This window comes from Sinohyriopsis cumingii, chromosome 12 (assembly GCF_028554795.1).
Source record: "Sinohyriopsis cumingii isolate HCF-2022 chromosome 12, ASM2855479v2, whole genome shotgun sequence".
Taxonomy (NCBI): domain Eukaryota; kingdom Metazoa; phylum Mollusca; class Bivalvia; order Unionida; family Unionidae; genus Sinohyriopsis; species Sinohyriopsis cumingii.
This window is the reverse complement of record NC_142972.1, coordinates 56,947,335-56,965,229: the sequence shown is the minus strand read 5'-3', so window position 1 is coordinate 56,965,229 and position 17,895 is coordinate 56,947,335. Positions and strand designations below refer to the sequence as shown.

Here is a 17,895-nt window from a genome sequence, read left to right as displayed (position 1 = left end):
AGATTGCCTGATTCAATCGCTTTTAGCCACTGTTGTGTAAGTTTTGTCATTGAAATCTGACATGAGCCTCTATTGAAAACTGATTGTGGATTTTTGGAGGAGTTGGTACTTGTTACGGTATCCGAAAATATGTTTGCTGACATGTTTTTCAACATTTTATGAAAGTACAGATATAACTGATATGGGTCGATAGTTGCATGGGTCATTCTTTTCATCTTCCTTATGAACTGCGAATACCTTTGCTAATTTCAATGACTCCGGAAATTTACAGGAAGTCAGGAAGTGATACTACAGTTAATTACTTCTTTCAATGTCTCAGAGATTGGTAAAGCCGACATTTGCGGATTTTGGGGGTGAATTCGATTTAGACCCGCTGTTTTGGTAGCGTCTATATTGTTGATAATATCAATGGTATCAGTTAATTTTATTAGGGGTATACTGAAACTAACATGGTCAGGTACCCTTTCATTCACGAAGGCAGTTTGTTTATGTTCGGCTGTGTAAATTGGACCTGTCAAGTGTTTGGAATATAGTAGTAATAAAGAGGTTGAATTAGTTTGCAATATCGTGCTCATCAGTGTAGTTGGTACCATTAACTATAACTTCACATGGAGTTAGAGGTGCAGGTTTCGTTGAAGTTAGCTGTAGCAAGGGAATCCAGATGAATATGTTATCAGAGTTTGAAGTGATGACTTCTTTGAAGAAGGAGCACTTATGTTTTACAATGAGAGATTCGACTTTGTTCCCCAATAAACGATAATTTGTAAAATCTTTATAATTTATGATAGTAGTTTCATTTACGTTGCTCCTTATCTATTTCATTAGTATACCATTCTGGTTGTTTTTATCGTGTAATTATTTTGATTTGTTTGGGAGCGTGCTTATTTAGGATAGTATGAAAACAGTGGTTCCAGACAGACAAGTCATAATATGTGTATGTATTGAAGAAAGTTAATGTTGTGATAGCTCAGAGATAAATTTATTTTCAGCATTTTGTGTTAGCATCGGTATTACATAATTACCTGATGGTTATAAGATAAAGCAGCATCTGCCTCGTATTTCGAAACCTTTTCTTCTCTTGTATGTTACGTTATTAGTAACGTACACAACTATCCCTTCTCATATCCTATGGTATCGATCTCGTCTTTCTGTTGAAAAGTTGTTAGTATAAACAGCACAGTAAGGCACAGTACAACTCGAAACGTTTCGCATAGTCCCCGGGTCGGCAACCACATTGACATGTGTTCTCTGAGTAGTGAATCTGGTTTTCTTCAAATTACTGCAACATTTACAGATTTTCGATCGTTGTTTTCACAATAAATATTTTGAGAAGTTTTTTCTTTCTTCATTTTTCTATAAAAAAATTACGTGACTTTCATTTATATGTTCGATTTGTTTTCCTACAGCAACACTAGAAATTGTTTATTGTTGATATCACGTGACTGTATGACCTCTAATGTCATTGTCATGTAGGTTGCGAGAGTTGTGTAGTCACGTGAATAGGAATGCAAATGACCAGATCCAGGTCAAATTTTAGCAACGACGTACTTTCGTTTCGTGTTTCAGCGGATTAAAGACAGAACGAATGCTATGATCACAATTTCTGAGAAAATAAATCATATTCCTATCGATGTCATGCAGGTGTATCTCGATGAAAGGTCGTTCAAGTTTGCTGGGCCGGCTAGTAAGCGGCTAGCCATGCCGACGAATTCCAACTTTTCGATAGGGAATGGACTCTGACCCTACACCCCAGCATAAATATCGAAATATCAAAATAGAGTGACAAGGGTCAGAGGAAACTCGGACTAGACTATTTTGTTTTCTCTGGTTTTGCGTGTTTTTGTGGGATTTGTTTTGGACAGCAGAGATAATGGATAGACAGATTATAAGATCAGATCATTGTTCTTTTTTCTTTATTCAGCACAAGGAGGGAAACAAAATTCCCCCACTCTCACTCTTATATCGAAATTTTAGTTCAAACATCCCGTCTATACCCGCTTATAAGCATAGACATAGATCTGCCGTTGCATAATGCGCCGTATCATCCGGAGCTATGCAGTTATGAACAATAAGTATAACAAACAACATAGACCTTAATTATGCGATGGCAGAGCAGGGTCCATGTTTTGTGTATGCAGTTGGACCCGACTTATCAGCGGATCCTTTTTAAAACTCAAAATAAAGGGATCTGACTCAAATTATTGCAACATTAATTGCCCTCTTCCACTAGTAATTAATACATTTCAGACAAATACTTACTACTTGGGTAAAGTGCATAGAATCGTTATCATTTTAAATTATCGTCTTATCGATTGGAATTAATCTTCATAAATCTTTTGGAGTGATTTAGATATTTTGATAAACACCAAAGATGATTATGATTATTTTTTGGGACCTCAAATTATTGTTGTTGGTGTTGTTGTAGGGTTTAACGCCATTTTTCAGCACAAGATAGGCTATGCACGACGGCCAGTATTAATGGTGGAGGAAGAACCCGGTAAAACCCCGGAAAGAACCACCGACCCACGAGAAGCTACTGGCGAGCTTTCTCACATACCCGTATTAGCCGAATCCGAGACTCGAACCTATGCAGACAGAGATGAGATGCCAGTGATCCGTAACGGAGAGCGCTTTAGACCACTCGGCCACTCGGTGCCCCGACCTCAAATTAAAATGTCATGGATTAATATAAAACTTTAGAATGACTCTTTGTTTCATTTACATGCTTTTTTGTTTCAATTTAAATATTTTCCAAGAAATCTGACGAACATACGCTGTATTACAAATATAATGGCAAAAGCATGCCTCTTTCTTTCCGTCTATGTTTCTTTCTGGATCTAAATTTTATAAGTATCTGTTGGACTGATTCCTTTCATCCCAATCAGCTTATCCGAGGTGTTCATGAAAGATTTCATTTTATTACGTTCATTTTTTGTACTTTTTTGTTAAGTTTCCGAATCCGCGTTAAATTTTGCAAAATTAAGTCTCAACACACTTTGCATAAGTATGCTTCATTTCACGACATATCACTTTCGGGGGTAAACTATCAGAGAATATAAACTTTAATATAATTTGTTTCTTTCTTCACCTTCTTCATATATATAACTGGTTTCAACACGTGCCGCTCCATAGCTGCAAAATATTGCATGGTACAACCATTTCAGTTTAATTATATCTTTAAACAGAAAGTGAGTATCATAAACAGAAAACCAATTGTGCGACCATATTGAAAATCTCAAAGTCTCCAATAGCAACAGAGAGAGAGAGAGAGAGAGAGAGAGAGAGAGAGAGAGAGAGAGATTAAACAGGAAAGGACTATATAGCTATTTAGTTGGATTTTTAAATCCGATATTCGCTTCAAATTCGGCGAGGCCGTCACAGTACCACTCTCAACGGCCGCCACCAAACTGGTCGGCTCTCAAACGTCTCACAAAGTTCTCTGATTAGTTTGGCACAGTTGTATGTTAACATCATAAAGCCTTTTAGTCCATGTAGACATTTGTGGTTTGTATTTTGTTTTCATCCACTTCTATGAGACTACAACAAATGTGACAAACGCTTTTGAAACGTATAAAATATATACGAGTGTTTCTGTCGTCGCTGTATATACGGTGTCTTTGGGAGAATTCCACTTAAACAGTTAGGGTTAGTTGTTTTATTTATTGGTTCAGAGTTTAAAATTCTGAAAACATATATTGAGTACTACATACAGAAAGTTATTTATTGAAAGTGAATGAAATAAAAGTATTACTTGGGCTGCATTCCTACAAGAAATATTAAACAAATCTGTGTTTAGTGAAGTTTGGATGTTTCCTGATTTGCGAATTGCTACAAGATTTTTCACATTTATTGGAGCTAAAGGTTAACGATTTTTTTTTCAGACAGGAAAATCTATCTTTCTATCTATCTACAAGAAATATTAAACAAATCTGTGTTTAGTGAAGTTTGGATGTTTCCTGATTTGCGAATTGCTACAAGATTTTTCACATTTATTGGAGCTAAAGGTTAACGATTTTTTTTCAGACAGGAAAATCTATCTTTCTATCTATCTATCTATCTATCTATCAAGTTATCTATCTATCTATCGATCTATCTATCTATATATCTATCGGATAGCTTCGGCTGGTGTACAGCTAACGACCAATGGAGTTTCTACGAACTGAGTTAATGCGGCTTCCGTCACTAAATGTTCTTAATACTATTAGAAGTAGTTGAGATGGTTCAGTTGGGGTCTTTAGTTGGATGCGTGACATATATTTACTGTATTTGTCACCACACTCCCTCTTGAGCGGTTGGTATAGTATATATAAGAATACAGAAAAATGAGTTCTGCTTTTGTTTTGCGCAAGAGGTTTTCAGCGAAATATTTTAGTCATTAAGCATTTGAATAAATAAGGATTTGAATAATTCAACTTATTTCAAGCTCTGTTGACACAATTATGATGTACCCTGTCTAATAAAGTCCTCTTAGACATATTAATTTGGATGTTAATTACTAAAATTTTTATATCATTGTTATGGATTTAACTGATGTGTAATTGCAAACTGAAATTATTTCACTATGTACTTATATACTATGCATACCGCATTTCATCTCTATCGCATTATGCATTGATCTTTTTAAATTTAGTTTAAAATACGGCATACCGCCAGGAACAAATGTGTTGTCTTACGACTTTTTTCCACATAATGGTGGGTATATCTTTTAAATATACGTCACTGAATATGAGCGTCAATTATAAACTGAATTCAAACTCTTGACTATCGATCAAATATTACTGGACGGCCACCAAAACATTGCTTTAATCTATGAATGATTAATTGTTAACATCATCTTTATAGCAAAATGCTGTCGATCCATGTCGCTCCATATCGACCCTTGTACATATTGTTGACCTAAACAGTATTTGCAATAAATGATCTCTCGTGAATGAAAGTTACCATAACAAGTAAGATCAAATGACCAATGAAGGATCTCTTTACATATGTTTGGTAGTAAATAAAGCGACTTTCATTATGACTACATGGATTGACGAAATAAAAAACTTGTGTGTGTCAGTGTTATAATTTGGAGAAACTGACATTCGGCAGGTGTTGTTATTTTCTGAGGCACCGATAACTATTTACATTATTTACCTAGGCAAATATAACAAGCAGTCTACTTCGGTCATTATTATCAGATGCATTCAGTCAGATAGCGATATATATTCATAGGATCGTTATAAGGCAAAGTGGATCGACGACTATTGGCTAGTGATGTTGTCACATCGCTCAATTCTAGTTTGACCAGTTTTGTAGCTTGCTGCATTTAGTCCCGTTTTATTAAACATAGAATGACATGGAAGTATTAAGCTGTCATCGTCATGACGAAATATGTCTTTTCAATATGTCATCAAGACGACGTCGTATACGTCAACGTAACTTGATACCTACTGCAATTTATTGACATGTTTATGCAGAAACGACAAAACATTTACATGCATACTGTTGCTATATTGTGGCAACATGTGAGTAAGAAAGAAATTTGTCCAAACAGTTTTATTACGAGCAAGATCTGTACATATTAGTAAAATTTTTGCGCATTTAGAAGTACTTCTCAAATTTTGAAATTGTAACATTGGGATGGGTTGGTGGAAGGCTGATACTTTAAAAATACATGCTCGCTCTATGTCAGTCTCTTTTGAAACAAGGGAAGTAACTCCTGATTGAGACTATTGAGAAGCACAGGTTTGGCGTTGGAGAATTTTTTCCTTGGGAAGATCATGAAACCAGATATTAAAATTAAGCTGTAGAGTTTGTTAATAATTTAAGTAGAAACATATTCAGTAATGAGCAAATTAATACACTTTAGGAATGAAAATAAATAACGTATAATTTTTAAGTGAAGAAAAGTATCAAAATATAAATATTGTTGGAGAAATGAAGCTTAACTTTTAAAGAGTTTGAATTACTTTTTTTTGAACCTGATATGGTGTTTCGCTTGTGTACAGGGTCTTTGAGATAGGTAGATTTGTTGCACAGACACTTTTATTACGGCTGTAAATATTTAGACGAGTTAAGATCAGCGCAAGTTGAAGATCTGGAGTGGTTGGAGTAGAGCTCAACTATGTAATCACGTGCCAGTTTGGGAACAATGCCGCAAGAAGTGTAAAAGATGGTTTTAAATTTAGGAATCATTTCATTTTAACATATAGGGAACTGGGATTCTAAATTATTATTCTACACACTGGCCAATAAATTCTGCAATGGCTGAACAATCATTTGGGTGGGATTTTTCATATCCTGATTTTTCTTTTACAAAAGATTAGTTTGTTTGAGTTAAATATCAAATTAGTTGGTGGATGATGCTCGTGTATGGGATAAAACTCATGCTTCAAGGTTTGGCATTTTCAAAATATGTTCAAAATATGTCTATTTGTAACAATTTTGATGGCATTTTGTGTTTTGTTCAGTACTGCCATGAAGAAATCCTATTATGCTGTAATTCTTATTTATCTCAGCGTTATTTTAGGGTTAATACCTTGGACTCCATGATTTAATTCAGCATTTAGGGAACTCTTTCTTTCTTAACTCTCTGGTTGTATGTTGAAATTACGTAGCTTAATTTCACCATGTACGTAAGGCAGATGTTTTCTTACGTTATCGGCGATAACATACTTATTCACTTCACAAATCACTCGTAGGCTATGACGTGGCTATGTTACCAATGAGTAGCATGACTAGAACGCCGGAAACTGCATAACTAGTTAATTGCAATGTCATTCTAATATGCCCATTACGTAAGATATTTGTTTCCTTTTGGTTAAACACTTTTCGAAAATTTATGTCAATAAAGAGAAACGGTTCCTCAGTACTACTTGACGAAATATCAAACAAACATAAGACGCAATTTTCTAGCTGACCCCGGAGAAGAAAGAGATTCTCAAAGTTAATTTGGGGGTCACCATATTATATTATACAAGTCTTACAACGATGTCCAGTTATTAAGAAACTTTTACATTTTCAGTGTGTTGTATTATGCCCTGGGACCAATTACAAGATCGTCTTTGTGATATTTTTAATATAAATGTCGGTGTATATCTTACGTATGGGACACAAGGTTGCATTAAAGGCCGAACAAATGCAGCAGTTGCTTCAGGTCCCTGCAACGGAATGAAATGGTTTATTAATTTTTTTATTTATTTATTAGGTGGGGTGGGTTGTTTTTTATATTGCTCCAGGTGCCCATACCACCTTAATCCGATGTTGACCGGACATGTTATCTTCCTTCAACACAGCATGAAACATACAGAACCAATCTCTTGTAATGTGCAGTAGTTTTGCAAATTTGTAATCAATATGTAGTGCATATTTTATGTGCAATATGCCATGTAATTTTTTTGGAAAAGAAATAACTTCTCATTATCATAAAAAAGTAGCATGATGCTTTACAGCACTTTTTCAGAATTACTGTGCACATGGTTGTTTACCACGATAACGCTTCTTTTGTACAAAACATTGGTTCTTTAACAATGCCACTGCTTTTTTGGGCCTTCCAAAGGATTTCCTATCATCCGTTGAATGTTTTCGTTCTAGTGAATACTTTAGAAAAGGGTCTTACCTGTGAGACGCGGTTGTTACTTTAAATAGTGTGATACTATGTACCGTAACGTATCCCAGCCAATAACATATATTGTAAATGCACTGCTTAGGAGTATGATATAATAAACGTAGTGTCTGAAGTACAATTATAGCAATATACTAAAATTGCAACGAATACAATACAAGTTTTGGAGGATTATTTTCATTAAAGGGTTATGATATGAACTGCCACATTTATTTCTTGTCACTAGCCTGTAGAATATTGTGTGTTTTACTAAGTAGGACAAAAGCTATCTGAGCACTATTTCTTCAAAATCAATGCCTATTCATTCTTGAAAGATATCAGAAAGTTTAACCTTTTCCCATACGTACGTATCATCACACCATTCATTCAAGTTTAACATTGTATCAGTTATTAGGCTCAGGTTATCTTTTCATGTTCAAAATAGGTATAATAGATATTACTGAGTTTAAGTATATCGAGTTTGATCCTTTTCATCAAACCTTTGAAGCTCATTTGGTCATAAAATGGGGGCCATCAGCTTGCACTGGCTTGCAAATATAATTCTCATTTTCAGTATTTTACCTCTCTAATTTCTATTTTTATTGCACAACGCATGATTCCAAGATGTTGTAACTCTGAATCCATTTTTCAGCGGGTATTTTGAAACTTAGTATTTGCAGCACATATCAGCAACGAAAGATTTGAATCAGTTGGTAGAGACAAATTTATTTATCACTTATCATTGTTCAGTCACATATAATACATCTGTGGACTGACTTGATAAAGATACTCATGTTACGGATTAATCCAATCGCATCTCTTTCCAATGTCTTGTTCAAGTCATTCATTAGCTATGTGACTCGACCTGACATCATTAGTTGCGGTAACTCAATGATTGGGCGTCAGTCTTTTAATCCGAGGTTCGCTGGTTTGATACCTACACAGTCCATCCACCGTCAGCTGTCTCGCTTTGTCCGTGGGAAAGGCACTTAGCTTCCATTTTTTTCTAGGTATTAGAGACTGTAATTGAAAAATGCATGCTATATTTAAAAAAATATATAAATATCAAATATAAACATTTTGAAATATTGCAGCAAAAGCTCAGCTTGATATAAAATAATTTATAATTTAAAATGCAGGAAAGAAGTACTTTTTTGATGATCAGATTTTACTATGTTAGAGTTATGGTTTTTATCAACTTATAAGAGTCCATATTTGTGAACACTCCAGCTTGCTACATGTTTAACAAGGCTTTGGATTATTTATTTTTTTGGTTCAGCACGTTGTGAAATATTTTACAGAGTTGTTTCCATTGATTAGCTTATACTTTCCGTATAGGCTTACGGAGAAAAAAACCTTTAATTCATTAAAAAAATTTCTTTATAGCACTTCAAGTATAAAAGCACATTACGCATCAGTATTTTAGCGACGAGAAATAGTATATATGATACAGGTAATTTCTTGCCTTATGTTTATTTACGCGAGAACAAAATAAAAAAGGAAATGTTATATGAATCGTTGTGTACTTACATTACGTTACAAACAATTTTGTTCTAATATTGCAGATAGTTTTTGGCCTTAAAAACAATATCAACGAATCTCTACTGGAATATTACATTTCACTGACGCAGTGCAAAGTAATTTCAGATGGCAGTCTCTTTATTTGATGACGCACCAAAATGAAAATGTCATACGGTTTCTTAGTTAAGAACATAATGAGGATTGCTTGGCACCGGTGCTATCTATCTCAGTTGCAAGACCGTTGAATTGGCATCCTGTTGACAAGGCAAATACTGGTTGTCAAATATGGCTGCCAGTAAACAACGCAATACTGGTTGTCAAACGAAATCTCTGTTGTGAAGAGTTCAGGCCTTGGAACGTTTAAGATGCCTAAGATAAAACTCATATCTCAGTATAGCTCATATTATTCTTATTCTTCTTAGTAAGAACAACAGAGAAAACAAACATTACTAAGTATTGATTACGTAAGTTAAGGCGATTGAGATATGACAGCCCAAATGTGATATTCATGCATGTATGTATGTGTGTTTGTGTGAATACTGTTTCTACAATTATCGATCTACATATAAATCTATTCTGTTTTATCATTTTGTTAATTTGTTTATCAGTATATCTGTCTATAATTTAAGCGCAATCTTGTGCCAATTTTTAATATTTTCATGTATTTTAGATAAGCAAAGATTACTGGCGCTATAATTTAATTTAATTTTTTAAAATTGCCTTTGTCAGAATGGTCTACATATGCAACGCTTCTCGGGTGGCGACAGTGTCAAAATTAAGATTCAGTGATAAAAGATTGTTTGCAAGTTATAGACTTTAAATTGGGTGCAGGATATATATATATATATATATATATATATATATATATATATATATATATATATATATATATATATATATATATACCTCCTACACTTTAGGGCCTGCACATTTTGAAGCGATTCCTATTTATAAGGTGGGTATAGTCATGATTCCCATTTTATTTTGTCAGTTATGTGTATAATGTACGTTGTTATAAACCGGTTTTACTAAAATGTTCTGTACCCAATGGTTCACCATGGACAACAATACAAGTCGGGAGCACGTGTTATTAATATTTTCATCAGAAGACTATAGATGCCTATCGTCGCCACATTCCAAAAGCACATAACCGGGAGAAAGATCTTAAGATATTTAATATATAAATAAATAGTCGGAATTTTAAGAATTTTCCCCATTACAAATTGTCCGTCTGTCCGTCTGTTACGTTCAGGATAGTTATATCATCTTCACCATTTGAAATCTCTTCACGAAACTTTGTATACGTTTGTATCCTAACAATAATCCGCCATATATAAGAATGGCCTTCGTCAGATTATTACTTTTAGAACTAAGATAGTATACAAGCGCTCGCTTATTTTATTTACAAACACAGATTTTGTTGGAGTCAGAATATTATAATTACATTCTTGTTGGTTACTCTATATAACGCTAACGTCATGTTGGGCTTTACTAAAAATGTTAAATACAAGAAAGGGGAAAAAATTGATTTTGAAATTGGTCATTTTCCATCATAGCTAAATATCATATCATATCGATTCTTTCTACATAGTATATCGATTCCTTCTACACTGGAAGACGCTTTGGTTTATTCATACTTAATAAATAAAATCATGGTGTAAAATTGTTAAGTGATATTTTTCAGCACTGTCGTTATGGTGAAAAATATTTGCGTTTGTACAGCCTTGGTCTCAACGTGACATAAGAGGATAAATTGCACCAACCATTCCTATTATTGGGATTGGAATGGTATTTGTATTTGAATAATTCACACAGTTAACACCTTTCGTTTGAATTTATGACTCACTCATTACACACAGTTATAATTACAGACTGTTTGCCGCACCTTGACTGCCAGTTAAATTGAAAACGTGTGAAAAATAAATGAAAGGTCTAATAAACTGTAAAGCTGTTTTGAGTAGAATTATTAGAATGAAATTGGACATGTAAAATGATTTCTAACATATTTTGTATGCATCTAACGCAATTGGTTGACTATACGGGAAGAACAGTCAGTAACACGAGTTGTTAATTGTCAAAATAGTTTACTGTATGTGGATGAGTTGGTATAATGACTAGGGCCAGCATCAAAACCCAATGTTCGTCATGACAGTTTACTTATGCGGCAGCCAACCGTCTACAGGGATTGGAAACTCCCGATCGTTATGACGATGCCACAAAGAGGTCACACACACATTTCAAAGAGCGAGATCAAGCTGGAGTCGAGAGAAAACAGCGGACAGAATGCTGCCAGTTTTAAGACGAAATAAATATCATTAAAAAAGTAAAAATGCTGTCCTTTCTTTTTTTCAAACTTCTAAAACTTCAAACGGGATCATTTATGTAATTCCTTGTAACAGATCTTGGAGAAAGGTTGAAAAGTGGTCGAAAGTGAACGACCTTCAAATATGGACGTTAAAGTCTTTGTTAGATATGATATCTGTCTCCACATAATCCACAATCTTCAAAGATACAAAGAAAAATACAAAATAAAATCTTCGTAATAGGTTAGCCCCTACTCCTGGTAGTTTTCACCGTTTACAAAACTTCCTAGTTATTTGGCAATTTCAGTCTTGTAATAAGCTGTTTTGTAGTATGAACAGTCAGTGCTGATTTGACATGGATCAGTTTTTACCCATGTGATAAAGGCACTAAATGTAACTTTTGAAAACGTATGAGACCTTTGGCACATATCTTTAAGACCTTCATACATGCGCGTGCTGTCTTTTTTTTTTTTCCTGCGGGGGGGGGGGGAGGGTCTTATGTACAGATATATTCCAACTAGTTAACCTGTGTATTTTATTGGGACAATGCCCGTCTTAAATCTCATATACAGTCTATTCTCAACTGATGGAGAATTATAAATAACAATGAGCTTTTTAATATTAATGCCATTTTATCATTCATATATATATATATATATATATATATATATATATATATATATATATATATATATATATATATATATATATATATATATATCAGTGGTAATTATTTGTGTAATAATTGGTACGTTTGGTTATACTTACTTATCCGATCTCCAGTTATTGTATTCCAAAGCATTTTGCCGATTAACAAAAGACAATAATTTCGTCATGTGTCATGTACCCATCCATCATACCAGTTGGATCTTTTTTCACATGTTGAATTTGTTCCAGAAGAAAACAATAAATATTGTTGTAAATAATCTCTGTTAGTTTTAATCGGTAACCACATGATAGCATATTTTCATCCAAATTCTTAATTGACCAAAGTGATTGTCTTGTTTTAATTTTCCCTGTCTGTTTTTCATCTTTGCAGGAAAGAAAGTATTGGGCAGTTCAGCTTGTAGGAGCCGAAGAAGATGATTAACTTTGACACAGGAAAAAATATGCATCTAAGAGAGCTGGAATAAGGTGATGTTTGCACGATGATTCTTCTAGTGAACTATGATTTTCTTAATAGAAGCAGTGTTACGCAAGGATACTACAAACGAAAAAAAAAAAAAAAAAAAAAAAAAAAAGGAAAGCCAAACAATGCCTCCAGAACGAATGATATATAGCATTGTAACCAATATCGTTTTCTAAAGATAAAACATATTTGCAAATTACATCTGTCAGTTAATGCTGAATTTGAATGGCTACTTGCTTGTGAATATCATTATTGAAATGTTGCATATTCTATTTTGGTTGCCACGTGAAGATGAAAACAACGATAAGACAATCTTTTATTCTTTTTCTGATCCAGAAAGTATAAGATATTGGAAACTTTTGTCAATAATCTGCAGAAAGATGTACAATTCTATTTCTTTCAATGTAGCTTCTATAAAGGTCGTTACCGTTGTTCCACCACGCCTAAAATATTACTTGTGACTGGCCATATGATAATCAACGATATGAGTGGTTAGTATGGTCATTATATGATACCCAAATTAAAGGATTAGAATGGAAGGTGACAGATGGAAGGCGAACCCTCTAAAGAATATGTACGGTCCTTATGCTATAGTGCGAACGAAACGACAGTGATTGTAAGAAAAATACCCAAGGGCACAAAAGAATCTGTAAATCGATTTTCAAGGAAACATTTCTTGAGAATTCCCTTATTATTGGAAATAGTTTAAGAATATCATTCCACAGATTTCGGTCAAGAAAAAAGCGTATACTTGTGAGGAGTGTGACTGGGAAATTATTTCAGGAGTGTGGAATCGTGATACTTGACTAAAGTGAAAATGATGATTTGCAAATTCAGGAAGGAAAGGAAGTGTTTCAGTATTTTCAATGATTACAAAAAAGTGGAAGTTAATGTCTTCGTTCCATTGGGAATAGTTCAGTTATTCGTTTGGAATGATGGAATTATATCGAAATATTTGTGCCATCACACATCTTCATATTGGCTAAGTCAGTTTTTTGTCCAGGTAAGATATAGAATAGTTTTACTGAATACAAATCTCTATCCTTTAGACAACAATGGCTGTGGAAGGTATCTTTTTCACCCTATTTAAAATGACAGATGAGATGATATACAACGAAACGTATGGCCCTAACTCAACCGTCTTCTGGAAATATGTAGCTGAAATAGTTTTTCCCTCTTGATCTATTTCGCAGTAAAATGGAATATTTTGGATGTTTCATCGAGTACATTCCATACATGCCATCCATAAAAAAGACGAAAATACTCTAAGACAAACGCTTTTTAGGAAACTGTAGGTGGACAAACATGTCTATTTCGATTGGAGTTTGAAGTCGAGCCACTGTAACCAATTTCATATGTATTTATCTCTCTACCCTTTATTTTTACGTGATAAATTGCAAACGATCGTCGCCAAGTAAGGCAATCGATCAGCCCAACTCTCTCTGACTGCATGTTTGTCTGTCTGTCTGTCTGTCTCGCTTGTAAAGAAAAACAGTTTTGTATTGTCCTTTTTTCATATTCTGCTTCAGTCAAGGGGGATTCAATACTAGGCGAATGAACTTGATGTCTTTTAGTACAACCCACCATTAATGATAATCAAGATAGCCAGTAATAATTATATCCCCCATTGGAGCATCATCGACATTTTCCGTCAAGTCGAGAAAAAAGCGTCGGACGTAATTCGCAGCCACTGAGAACCATATTCGGCGCGACTTTTGGTTACATGACACACATGGTGGCAGAAGAAGACAAAGTTACAACAGTAATATCATCTACCTTTTCTATCGGAACACTCTATGGGGGCGAATTATTTCATCTTTATATTCCTGACAAGCTCTAGTTGTTATTTCTTTATTTGACAGAAATGCCGAATTTTGTTCTTATCGTTACGTTTCATTAACATATAATCTCGTAAGAGCCGCAAACCACAAAACTCTTTGTATAGAAGAGCTGAAACAGTCTGTTATATGGAAGATAAAATATACGGGTGTGTCATTAGTGGCAAACAGCCATAAATTATAGGGAGTCTAGTGGCAAGACACAATATAAAAAGACGCCTAATCTCTTTAGTTGTGCCCAGAAACCATATGGTTGTTTAAGCTTATCACTTACCTATAACGCCTGAACTAAGAAATGTTTCAGCATTGTGATTACATCTTTAGTTCTTCAAATCTATTTGCTGACGTCTTTAAAAATGTGTTCTGTTTAAAAAGATTAGAAAAATGGAACAACCCTCGTTAAACAAAACGTTATCTTATTAAGTGGTATAATTGGCCTTATTATTTGGTTTCACGTTTGCAATAATATCCGTGTGTTTAAATTTTGGTAGTATATTTTCCTTTTCAAAATCATTGTGTGTAAAAAGTTTGCCCGGTACGGTCCGTTTTGATATTAGTGCTTATATGAATTATCATATGGTTTCTTTGACAATTTTCTCTATACTAGGATGATATTCATGCAATATTTGGTTGGTATCAATTCCCTTTGATTCAGATTTGTAAGAACCCTATATAAACATTATCCACTCTTAGTCTACCACCGAAACAGTGATGGTATTTAAAAACATTGTTATTCGTGCCATCAGGAAGGTTCGTATAACAATTAGCCAGAAATAAAATCATCACAATCGTTGTGCTACAGGATTTATTTTTTTTACTTGAGACTCTCTACAATACTCTATGCTGAGAAGGTTAACCTATTATTCACATTATGCAGTATTTTCTTCCTCGCATGGTTCCTTGGAACAAAAGGCTGTGTAATCAAGATAATTAATACAATACCCTAAACAAACCAGCTGATTACACTGCATATAACATTCAACAACTCCATGCTCAAAAGATTCCATTGATCACTGAAGCCGATCGTGGAGAGTTCAAGCCACGATTTCCGTCCTCTTATTCTGTACAGGTTTTTCAGACGCCTCTTCTGTACATGTGATTCACCAGTGATTCGTACGGAAATTAAATCACGATTACCGTAAATGACGTTTTAGTCATCATTATAATCTTTATGTCCTTAAATAGAAGAGATCATGATACTATAAATAAGTATAATAAATCATTTCATTACAATCAGATAATATTTATATGATTAATAAAACCACTATGATATATGATACAGACTGATCCCGTAAAGAGAGCAAAGAATAGGCCATGGAATCGACATAAATAGAAACATGTAGTAATCATTCAATTTTGAATGTACTGAGGGAGTTACAGGTTATAAAACATTGTTTTTTGGCAGAACACCAAATGACAAAGTGTGCTGCATATTGCATATATAACGTGGAGTTTTCTTTGTCCAGTACTCCCATTGGTACTGGAGACTTCGCAGTTATATACTATTTTCTGCGTTAAATAACGCAACATGTAGGCTTAGTGGAAAATTATCTAAAAGAGTTTCTGAAACAAGACATATAAGGACACGCAACACAGATATGATGCATCAAATATGTATAAATATTAACATTCCAAGTGTAGTGTCTGATCATATATGGGTTGGAAAACCTTGTAAATATTTGCTAAAATACCTCAGAGTTTCATCGAAAAAGTGAGGTCACCGTGTGAAATAATATGCTATACTTCGCTACCGTAAACTTCAAAGGAAATATTACCTCATCGATCACCTTGGCAGCATCAAAAGGTGTAAATTATTTGGTTTAATGACAATAACAACAGACCATAAAAATGCTATTTTCCCCTTCTTGGGTAGCGGGTGACCATGTGGTCTAAGGCGTTTGCCTATACAGATCACTCACACATCTCACATCCATCCGCGTGAGTTCGCGTTTCGGCTCTATCAACATGGGTATGTCAAACAAACCGTAAATGATTATTTCTCCTTCTTGCATGGGGCTCCGGGTGACCCTGTGGCCTAAGGCGCTGGCTTTTATAGATCACTCACACATTTCACATCCGTCCGCGTGAGTTCAAGTCTGAGCTCGAACAACGTGGGTATGCGATAAAGCTTGCTAATAGCTCCCGTTGGTTGGTGGTTCTTTCCGGGTTCTTCTTGGCTTCTTCCTTTGCCAGATGTACTGACCTCTCTATATATCTTATCATGGGTTGAAAAATGTTGTTAAAGCCCACCAAACCAATCCAAAGCAAAACATTCCTGCTTACTTCGACTATTACGTCATGTGACGGTAGCTTTGAGTTAATCCGGTGTCCAGTATGAATGCGGAAAGAACAACAGGCGAAGATGACCACCCCTAATAACATTTTATGCTCACAAAATTCTGGTATTCTGGACAGAAGATAACAACATATAACGTTTGACACTAAATTCTTATCGCCACTTGTTACTATAGGCGTATGCTGTAATGTTATTTGCATTGGAAAATAACGCCAGTGTGCGATCTATTATATTTATACATTACACGATATCAATACCGCTGTGAAGAGGAGACAAGACTGTCTATTTCCCCATAGAACTTTAACCCCAGTGAAGGCATAGCAGCTGTTTCTGTTTATCAATTCTAATCTAGAGTGCGTTTACTGCCAAAAACAGGTGTTGGATATTTGAAATAAATTTGATTAAGGATAATATTACATCAATCACCTTTTGAAGATTGTTAGGATATTCAGCCAAAAGTGAAATATCATCAGCTACGGTTGGATTAACACAGCTGTGAATCCAGGTTGAGGAGATACCACACCTCTAACATTCCAGCTGAGTATATTAAGATTCTCGTCAACTGGAGATATAGGCAACTTAATAACATGCATTGTAAAAGCAGGACAAAGAGTAGGACGCACGCTACCTTGGGACAGACGTAAGAGCAACAGAATATGTCGCCCTAGTCACGTGATATCAGCACCCTGAAAATTCATTTGCCATCTGATCACGATTATTAAACATTATGCCAGGACTGATTGTCGTATCATCTCCTTACATCAAGACGTTTTGGCCATGACATTGGATAAACTTTACTGGTAACAGTTCTATCTGGTATTCTTCTTAGGCCCTAGAATACTTAATAAAGCGCTTAACCTTTTAAAATGCTCTAAGCTCTGTTCATCAAGTTAACACATAAGGGCTAAGAACATTAAAAAGATGCAATTTTTTTCAACGCCATCAAGATTATGATGATATAATACGAGTCAGTGTTTGGCACATATAATGAACAATTTCGATCTTGAAAGTGGAGTCTATTGCATCCTATGGTGCTTGCATTATTCGATCTATCTCGATATACTTAGTACAGCTATTTACCTGATAGGCGATGACTTTGTTGTCTTCTTCTTTACCGGGAAGATTATAACAATCACCGAATGATCGAGACCACTTTTCATCGGGTAACGCTGGAACAGCATATCCCCACATGCCTATGTAATATTCAAAAATTGCGTTGTTTC

At 34.7% G+C, this 17,895-nt stretch overlaps 1 long non-coding RNA gene across 3 annotated transcripts in view; it reads left to right on the top strand.

Moving 5' to 3' along the window:
- The window catches only part of LOC149786513 (uncharacterized), a 33,449-nt gene extending 18,281 nt beyond the window's left edge, over window positions 1-15,168 (top strand). For 2 of the 3 annotated variants that reach the window (XR_016424945.1, XR_016424944.1), the window contains exon 6: window positions 12,449-12,664. This is a non-coding gene — a long non-coding RNA (uncharacterized LOC149786513). Of the gene's footprint in view, window positions 1-12,448 lie in introns of all 3 variants that reach the window. The other variant, XR_016424947.1, reaches the window with a different exon arrangement.
- Window positions 15,169-17,895: the final 2,727 nt, after the last annotated feature.